Source organism: Neovison vison, chromosome 3 (genome assembly GCF_020171115.1).
Source record: "Neovison vison isolate M4711 chromosome 3, ASM_NN_V1, whole genome shotgun sequence".
In the NCBI taxonomy this organism is placed as follows: Eukaryota; Metazoa; Chordata; class Mammalia; order Carnivora; family Mustelidae; genus Neogale; species Neogale vison.
The window spans coordinates 55,364,342-55,373,986 of NC_058093.1; positions in this window are offsets into that span (position 1 = coordinate 55,364,342).

A 9,645-nucleotide genomic window follows, 5' to 3' on the forward strand; every position below is an offset into this window, starting at 1 on the left:
TGTATTCTTTGGGTATACACCCAGTCATGCAATTGCTGGATTGTAGGTAGTTCTATGTTTAACTTTTTGAGGAGCCTCCATACTGCCTTCTAGAGTAGCTGTATCACTTTGCATTTCCACTAACTGTGCAAGAGTGTTCCCCTTTTTCCACATCCTCACTCACACTTGTTTCTTGTGGTACTGATTTTAGCCATTCTGTCAGGTATGAGGGCATATCTCACTGTAGTTTTAATTTGTATTTCCCTGATGAGTGACGTTGAACAACTTTTCATGTGTCTGTTGGTCTCCTTCTTGTCTTCTTTGGAAAAATGTCTATTCTTCTCATTTTTAATTGGATTATTCATTGTTGGGGTGTTGAGTGTTTATAAATTCTTTATGTATTTTGTGTACCAACCCTTTATTGAACAGGTCACTTGCAAATCTCTTCCACCATTTCATAGGTTGCCTTTCAGTTTTGTTGATTGTTTCCTTCATTGTGCAGAACTTTTTATTTTGATGAAGTACCATTATTTTATTCTTGCTTTTATTTCCCTTGCCTTGGGAGACCTCTCTAGAAAAAAAAATTGCTATGGCTGATATAAAAAAGGTTACTGCTATGCTCTTTAGGATTCTGATGGTTTCAGGTCTCAGATTTAGGTCTTTAATCCATTTTGAATTTATTGTATTTGCAGTAAGAATGTGGTCCAGTTTCATTCTTTTGCATGTTGTGGTCCAGTTTTCCCAATACCATTTGTTGAGGAGACCCTCTTTTTCCTATTGAATATTTTTTTCAGTTTTGTCGAAGATTAATTGATCATATAGTTGTAGGTTCATTTCTGGGTTTTCTATTCTGTTCCATTGACCTGTGCATCTCTTTGTGTGCCAGTACCATACTGTTTTGATCACACAGCTTTGTAATATAACTTGAAGTCTGGAATTATGACGCTTCTAGCTTTGGTTTTCTTTTTCAATATTACTTTGGCTATTTGAGATCTTCTGTGGTTCCATAAAAATCTCAGGATAGATCTAGCTTTGTAATACAGTTTGAAATCAAGAAGTATAATGCCCCCAGCTTTTTTCTTTTTTCAAGAATACTTTGGCTATTCAGGATCTTCTATAATTCCATAAAAATTTTTAAATTCTTTATTCTATTTCTGTGAGAAGTGCCATTAATAATCTGAGATAAACCTGTAGATTGCTTTGGGCAGTATGGATATTTTAATAATAGTCTTTCAATCCATTAATTTGTCTCCTTTGTTAAATTTATTACATATTCTCTTTTTTTGGCCATTGTAAATGGATTGTTTCCTTAATTTCTGAGTTTCATTGTTAGTGTATAAAAATGCAACTTATTTTTTTGTACATTGATTTTTGGATTCCACATCTTAACTGAATTCATTGATTAGTTCTCTTTTGTTCATGTGTGTGAAAATTCTCTAGGGTTTCTTATATGTAATATCCTACCATTTGCCAATAGTGGCTCTTTTACTTCTTCCTCTCCAAACTGGATGTCAACCATAACCCAAACTTGCATTCCCAAATAGCACTCCACTTTCATTATATGGCTGGTTTTAAATTCTGTATTGCCAGGCTTAATTTCTATTATCTTTTTAAGAATTCTTGGATCTATTTCCATGAGGAAATTTTTGTTTATGTTGCTAATGTTTTTGATTATGGTATCAGAATAATTTAGCTTCATAAAATATATGGACAATCTTTATTTTTGAAAGAGTTATCATAGAATTGGTATTGCTTCTTTAAATATTTGATGACTTCACCAGTGATAACATATGGACCTGAATTTTCTTCATAGTAATGATTCAAAATATACATTCAATTAATCTAATTCATATAAGGTTCACTAGGTTTTATATTACTTAAATCAATTCATAGTTTGTGTTTCAAGAAATTTTTCTATGTTGATTGTCAAATTTATTGGCATAAATGTGTTCATCTTTCTTATCCTTTGAATGTCTGGAGAATCTCTAGTGTTATTCTATGTTCTTGATACTGAAAATTTGTATCTTTTATGTTTTAACCCTTTGACCAGTTTTTATACATTTTCTTATGCTTTTTAAAAGACACAGAGTCACTTTTGATTTTATATATTTCTCTTTCATATTTTCCATCTTTTTATTTTGGATTTAACTGCTTTTCTTAACTTCTTAAGGAAGCTTAGATCATTTGAGTTATTTTTTCCTAAGATAAGATTTTAATGCTATGATTTTTTTCTCTAACCACTATTTCAGCTCTCACAAATCTTGATACTTTGTATTCTCTTCAAAGTATTTTTTAATTGTTTGTGATTTCTTCTTTGATCCATTGGTTACTTCAGTCTCTAATTCCTAATTTGGGAAATACTCTAATTTTTTTTAATTCTGTGGATGGGCAAACAAAATCCATAATCTATATTCCCTCTGTTATTTTTTAATCTACTGAGACTTCTTTTGTGACCCAGCATAGAGTCTCTTTTGATGAATGTTCTATGTGCACTTCAAAGGAATGCATATTTTACTGATGAGTAAAAGAGTTCTATATATGAAAGTTGGGTCAAGTTTGTTTGTTAAAATTATTTAAATCTCCACTTATTTTTGCAACTACTAAGAATATTGAACTCTCCAGCTATAATCATAAATCTGTGATGTCTGAGTTTTTCAACTTCTGTTAAGTCCACACATATTTATATTTTCCTTTTTTAAATATTTGCTATCTTTTTCATGTCTTTTTCCTCTTTAACTCTGGATATAGTCTTCCTGATCACTTTGATATTGATAAAATTATACCAGATATCTTCTAATTGGGATTTGGATCATTTCTATGCTTTTATTATTATTTAATCTGATCTTTATATTTAAAGTGGGTTTCTTATAAGCAGAATGGAATTGGGTAATAAAGATTAGAGCAGCAATCAATGATATAGAAATCAAAAAAAAATAGAAGAGACCAACAAAACTAGGAGTTGTTCTTTGAAAGAAATACTAAGATTGATAACCCCCTAGCCAGACTTATCAAAAAGAAAAGAAAAAAAGACCCAAATCATGAATGAGATAGGAGAGATCATAACCAATACCACAGAAATAAAAATAATCATAAGAGAACATTATGAGCAATTTTATGCCAACAAATTAGGCAATCTGGAAGTGGACAAATTCCTAGAAACATAAACTACAGAAACTGAAACAGGGAGAAAGAGAAAACTGAAGGGACTCATAGCCAGCAAAGACATTGAGTCCATATTCAAAAATCTCCCCCAAAAATGAGTGTCCAGAGCTGGTTGGTGTCTCAGGGGAATCCTGCTGAGCATTTAAAGAAGAATTAATATATATTCTTCTGAAACAATTCTGAAAAATAGAAATAGATGAAAATTTCCAAACTCATTCTATGAGGCCACCATCACCTTGATCACAAAACCAGCCAAAGACCCCACTAAAAAGGAGAATTACAGACAAAAATCCCTGATTCTCAGTAAGACACAAGCAAATCAAATGCAACCTTAAAATGATTTTTCACCATGATCAAGTGGAATTTTTTCCTGAGGTGCAGGAATGGTTCAACAATCACAAATCAGTGTGATATAGTATGTGATCCAAGGCCACGAACCACATGAACCTCTCAACAGACCCAGAAAAAGCATGTGACAAAAAACAGCATCGCTTCCTGATAAAGATCCCCCACCATATAGAGACAAGGGAACATGCCTCAATGTTACAAAAGCCATTTATGAAAGACCCACAGCAAATATCATCCTCAATGGGGAAAAACAGAGAGCTTTTCCTCTAAGGTCAGGAACATCACAGGGATGTCCACTTTTACCACTGGTGTTCAATATAGTATTAGAAGTCCTGGCCTCAACGATCAGATTAAAAAAATAATAATAAAGGCATCCAAATCTGAAAGGAAATATCAAGCTTTCACTCCCTGCAGACAATATGATACTCTATGTAGAAAACCAAAAAGGCTCTGACAAAAAGGTGTTGAATTCCTCTATCAGTTCTAGCAATGTCACAGGATATAAAATCAATGCATAGCACTCAGTTGCATTTCTTTACACCAAAAATGAAGCAGAAGAAAGAAATCAAGAGTCAATCCCATTTATAATGCACCACAAACCATAAGATATCTAGGAATAAACCTAACCAAAGAGGTAGAGGATCCATATGCTGAAAACTATAGAACACTTATGAAAGAAATTGAGGAAGACACAAAGAAATAGAAAAACATTCCATGCTCATGGACTGGAAGAAAAAATGTTGTTTAAATGTCTGTCCTATGCAAAGCAGTCTACATATTCTGTTCAATCCCCATCAAACTACCCTCAGCATTTTTCACAGAGCTGTATAAAACAAGCCTAAAATTTGTATGGAATCAGAAAAGACTCCAAATACCAAAGTAATGTTGAAAAAGAAAACTAGAGCTGGAGGCATCACAATTCCAGACTTCAAGCTGTGTTACAAAGCTATAATCATCAAGGCAGTATGGTACTGGCCCAAAAACAGACACATAGATCAGTGAAATAGAATATAGAACCTAGAAATGGATGCTCACCTCTGTGGCCAACTAATGTTTGACAAAGCAGGAAAGAATACCCAATGGAAATAAGACCATCTCTTCAATGAATGGTGTTGGAAAAACTGGACCACTTTCTTACACCATACATAAAAAATAAAGATGGATTAAAGACCTAAATGTGAGACAGGAATCCAACAAAATCCTAGAAGAGAAAGCAGGAAGCACCCTCTTTGACCTGGCACAGCAACTTCTTACTAGACATTTCTCCAAAGGCAAGGGAAACAAAAGCAAAAATAAACTATTGGGACTTCATCAGGATAAAAAGCTTTTGCACAGCAAAGGAAACAATCAACAAAGGCAGCCTATGGAATGGCAGAAGATATTTACAAATGACCTATCAGATAAAGGGTTAGTATCCAAAAATCTCTAAAGAACTTATTGAACTCAACAGCCCCCTTCAAAAAAAAAAAAAATTCCAGTCAAGAAATGGGCAGAAGACAAACAAATGGGTGGAACTAGAAGGTATTATGTTAAGCAAAATAAGTCGGTCAAAGAAATACAAATACTCTATGATTTCACCCATGGAATTTAAGAAACAAAGTAGATGAACATAAGGGAAGGGAAGGAAAAATGAGATGAAAACAGAGAGGGCAGAAAACCATAAAACTCTCATAAATATAGGAAACAGTTTAGCTGGTGGGCAGATGAAAGGGGGGAAAGGGTAATTGGGTGATGGACACTAAGAAGAGCATCTGATATAATTAGCCCTGGGTGGTATATGCGACTGATGAATCACTAAATTCTACCCATGAAATGAATAATATTCTATATGTTACTAAACTGAACTTAAATAAAATATTTTTAAAAAGTTTCCTGAATTATAAAAAAAACCTTTCAGTTTTTGTTCCTTAAAAAGCTTTATTCAACTTCATTTTTGAAGGACATTTTCACCAGCTATCTGATTCTAGATTAACATAAATTTTCAACACTTCAGAAGTGTCATTCCAATGACTTCCAACTTGCAAGCTTTTAATGAAAAGTTTACAAGTTATTTCTCTGTACATATTGTGGACTTTCTTAAAATCCACATTACTATATTTTTCACTGATTTTTAGCAATTTGATTCTGCCATATCTTGGTGTCATTTTTCTTGGTTTTTGCTAAGTTTGGGGCTTATTTGGTTTCTTTTGTGGGATTTCACTCATCTCCTTAGATCTGTGTAGGTAGCATTCATCATTTTTGGTAGATTTTTAGACATCATTCCTTCAAATATTTTCTTTCTCTTCACCTTCTGATACTTCAACTACATATATATTAGACCTCTTGATATTATCCCCAAATAACTGAAGCACTTCTTTTTTCATGTTTTTTTCCTTTTCCCTTTTTTATTTCTATGTCTTCCAATTTTGCTTTTTTTTTTTTTCCTTTCAAGACTGTGTTTAAATTCAAGTCTCTTCGCAGATGACATGATTCTTTATATGGAAAACCCAAAAGACTCCACCCCCAAACTACTAGAACTCATACAGCAATTCAGCAACGTGGCAGGATACAAAGTCAATGTGCAGAAATCAGTGGCTTTCTTATACACTAACAATGAAAATACAGAAAGGGAAATTAGAGAATCGATTTCATTTACGATAGCACCAAGAACCATAAGATACCTGGGATAAACCTAAACAAAGAGGTAAAGGATCTGTACTCAAGGAACTACAGAACACTCATGAAAGAAATTGAAGAAGACACAAATAGATGGAAGACCATTCCATGCTCTTGGATCAGAAGAATAAACATTGTTAAAATGTCTATACTGCCTAGAGAAATCTATACTTTTAATGCCATTCCGATCAAAATTCCACCGGCATTCTTCAAAGAGCTGGAGCAAATAATCCTAAAATTTGTATGGAATCAGAAGAGACCCCGAATCGCTAAGGAAATGTTGAAAAACAAAAATAAAGCTGGCGGCATCACCTTACCTGATTTCAAGCTTTATTACAAAGCTGTGATCACCAAGACAGCATGGTACTGGCATAAAAAACAGACGCATAGACCAGTGGAACAGAGTAGAGAGCCCAGATATGGACCCTCAACTCTATGGTCAATTAATCTTTGACAAAACAGGAAAAAATATACAGTGGAAAAAAGACAGTCTCTTCAATAAATGGTGCTGGGAAAACTGGACAGCTATATGTAGAAGAATGAAACTCGACCATTCTCTTACACCATACACAAAGATAAACTCAAAATGGATAAAAGACCTCAACGTGAGACAGGAATGCATCAGAATCTGAGAGGAGAACATAGGCAGTAATCTCTTTGATATCAGCCACAGCAACTTCTTTCAAGATACGTCTCCAAAGGCAAAGGAAACAAAAGCGAAAATAAACTTCTGGGACTTCATCAAAATCAAAAGCTTCTGCACAGCAAAGGAAACAGTCAAAAAAACAAAGAGGCAACCCACGGAATGGGAGAAGATATTTGCAAATGACAGTACAGACAAAAGGTTGATATCCAGGATCTATAATGAACTCCTCAAACTCAACCCACACGAAACAGGTAAACACATCAAAAAATGGGCAGAAGATATGAAAAGACACTTCTCCAATAAAGACATACAAATGGCTATCAGACACATGAAAAAATGCTCATCATCGTTAGCCCTCAGGGAGATTCAAATTAAAACCACATTGAGATATCACCTTACACCAGTTAGAATGGCCAAAATTAACAAAACAGGAAACAACATGTGTTGGAGAGGATGTGGAGAAAGGGGAACCCTCTTCCACTGTTGGTGGGAATGCAAGTTGGTGCAGCCTCTTTGGAGAACAGTGTGGAGATTCCTCAAGAAATTAAAAATAGAGCTTCCCTATGACCCTGCAATTGCACTCCTGGGTATTTACCCCAAAGACACAGATGTCGTGAAAAGAAGGGCCATCTGTACCCCAATGTTTATAGCAGCAATGGCCACAGTAGCCAAACTATGGAAAGAACCAAGATGCCCTTCAACGGATGAATGGATAAGGAAGATGTGGTCCATATACACTATGGAGTATTATGCCTCCATCAGAAAGGATGAATACCCAACTTTTGTAGCAACATGGACGGGACTGGAAGAGATTATGCTGAGTGAAATAAGCTTGGGGAATTTTTAACTCTTGAGGGTCCCCTATGATTATTTATTCCTTAGGCTAGATCATGAAGCTAGAAGATAAAAACTTCTAAGCATGTGCAAATTATTACTCAACCAAAGATTTGAGCAAAGCCCCCTAAATATTCTTAATGTTCTTTCTCTGTGGGACAGAGTAGTGGAGAAGATGGAATTATACAAATTCCAGCCACCTTGGTTTCTCCAATCTGCTCAACCTGGTAATATTGCAAGGATTATTTCTCGTTCTTGCTCCCCTGTCTCTACATCCTCTCTTCCTCATTTTTAGGACTTACCTCATTTGGCTTTCAGCTCTTTTCAGCAGAAAGCAAGTATCATAATAAAGTTTACCTCAGTTGTCTTCCATCTCCTGGTTGTCACAGTCCAGTGTTGTCCATTGTGCTGCCTCATGAAGATGTTTCATGTATTGTATCCAGTTTTCTAATTATTTATGCTAAAAAGGTAATACTGCATATTACCTTTCTTGTACTCAAAGTCACAAGTGGAAATCTGGACTGTTTTTAAGTAATTTTTTTTTCAAATATTTAAAACATTTAAAAACAAGGGGTGCCTGGTGGGCTCATCTGGAAGAGCATACAACTTGATCTCGGAGTCATGAGTTCAAGCCCTACACTGGGTGTAGAAATTAAATTTTTTAATGATTTTAAATCTATTTTAAGCATATAACTCATTCATGTTAAAGTGTATTAGTTTCCTAGTTCCTGCCATAACAAATTATTACAAACTCATTGGCTCAAAACAACACAAATATATTATTTTACAGTTCTTTAAGTCAGAAAAGCAAGACTGGTCTCATTGGGCAAAAAATAGTTTTTCATAAGATTGCAATTCTTCCCGAAAGATGTCTTCTTGTCTTTACAGTATCTAGTATCTAGTGGTCCCTTCCTTCATCTTCAAAACCAGTAGCACTGCATCTGTTAGACCTTTTTTCCCGTCACATCTCCCCTCCACTCTTCTTCCAACGTCTTCTACTTTTGAAAACCTCTGTGATTACATCAGGTTCACCTGAATAATCCAGGACAATCTCCCTTTTTTAAGTATACCTGCTTAGTAAACTTAATTCCATCTATACCTTCATTTCCCCTTTTCAATGTAACCTATTTCTAGCTCTGGGGATTAAAAGAACATCCTTAAAGTACTGTTAATCTACCTACGACAAAGGACAAATACACAATCCATCATAGCATCTTTCCAATTTTGATACTGGATTTGGCTTAAGACCTAAATCTAAAAATGTAATTTCTTATATAACATTAAACCCTACTGTTTACAGTCTTAAGAATACCATTGGCAACAGGATTTTAAAAGCATAAAGTTAATTTCCATTTATATTTTGTAAACTAGAATGTAAATGAGAAAATGAAAAATTCTGATTTATAGGTTTCTAAATGGCTACTTTTTTCCTTTTACGTTATAACTTGCACAAGTCATAAATAGATGTAGATATGGAGTTACGGAGGTACATCTCATTTATAGTAGTTGCAAATTTTACTATAAAGCCATGTGCTTATATGAAAAAACAGCTCCTTTTCTAAGGTGTGGGATCTTCGAGATTTTCTTCTCCAGTTATATTCAAATACAACTGATATACAGTGCTCATAAGTTTAAGGTGATATGACTTTACTTAGTGATTTGACTTCTATTATGAAATGATTACCAAAATAACTTTGTTAAAATCCACCAACTCCTACAGATACAAAAAGTTAAAAGAATTTTTCTTTTTACTTTGTGGTGAGAACACTTGGGATTTGGTCTCTTAACAACTTTTAAATCAACCATACAACAGGGTCAACTATAGGGATATGCTGTACATCATATCCCTAGTACATATTTATCTTATAAATGGCAATTTATACCTTTTTAACCACTTCATCTACCTTAATTTTATGTCCTCTGCTGACACATAAATTCCCCTTCCACCACTGTGCCTCTGGTAACCACAAATCTGCTCTTTTACTCTAAGCTTGCGGGGCAGGGGGTGGTCTTGTTTTTTG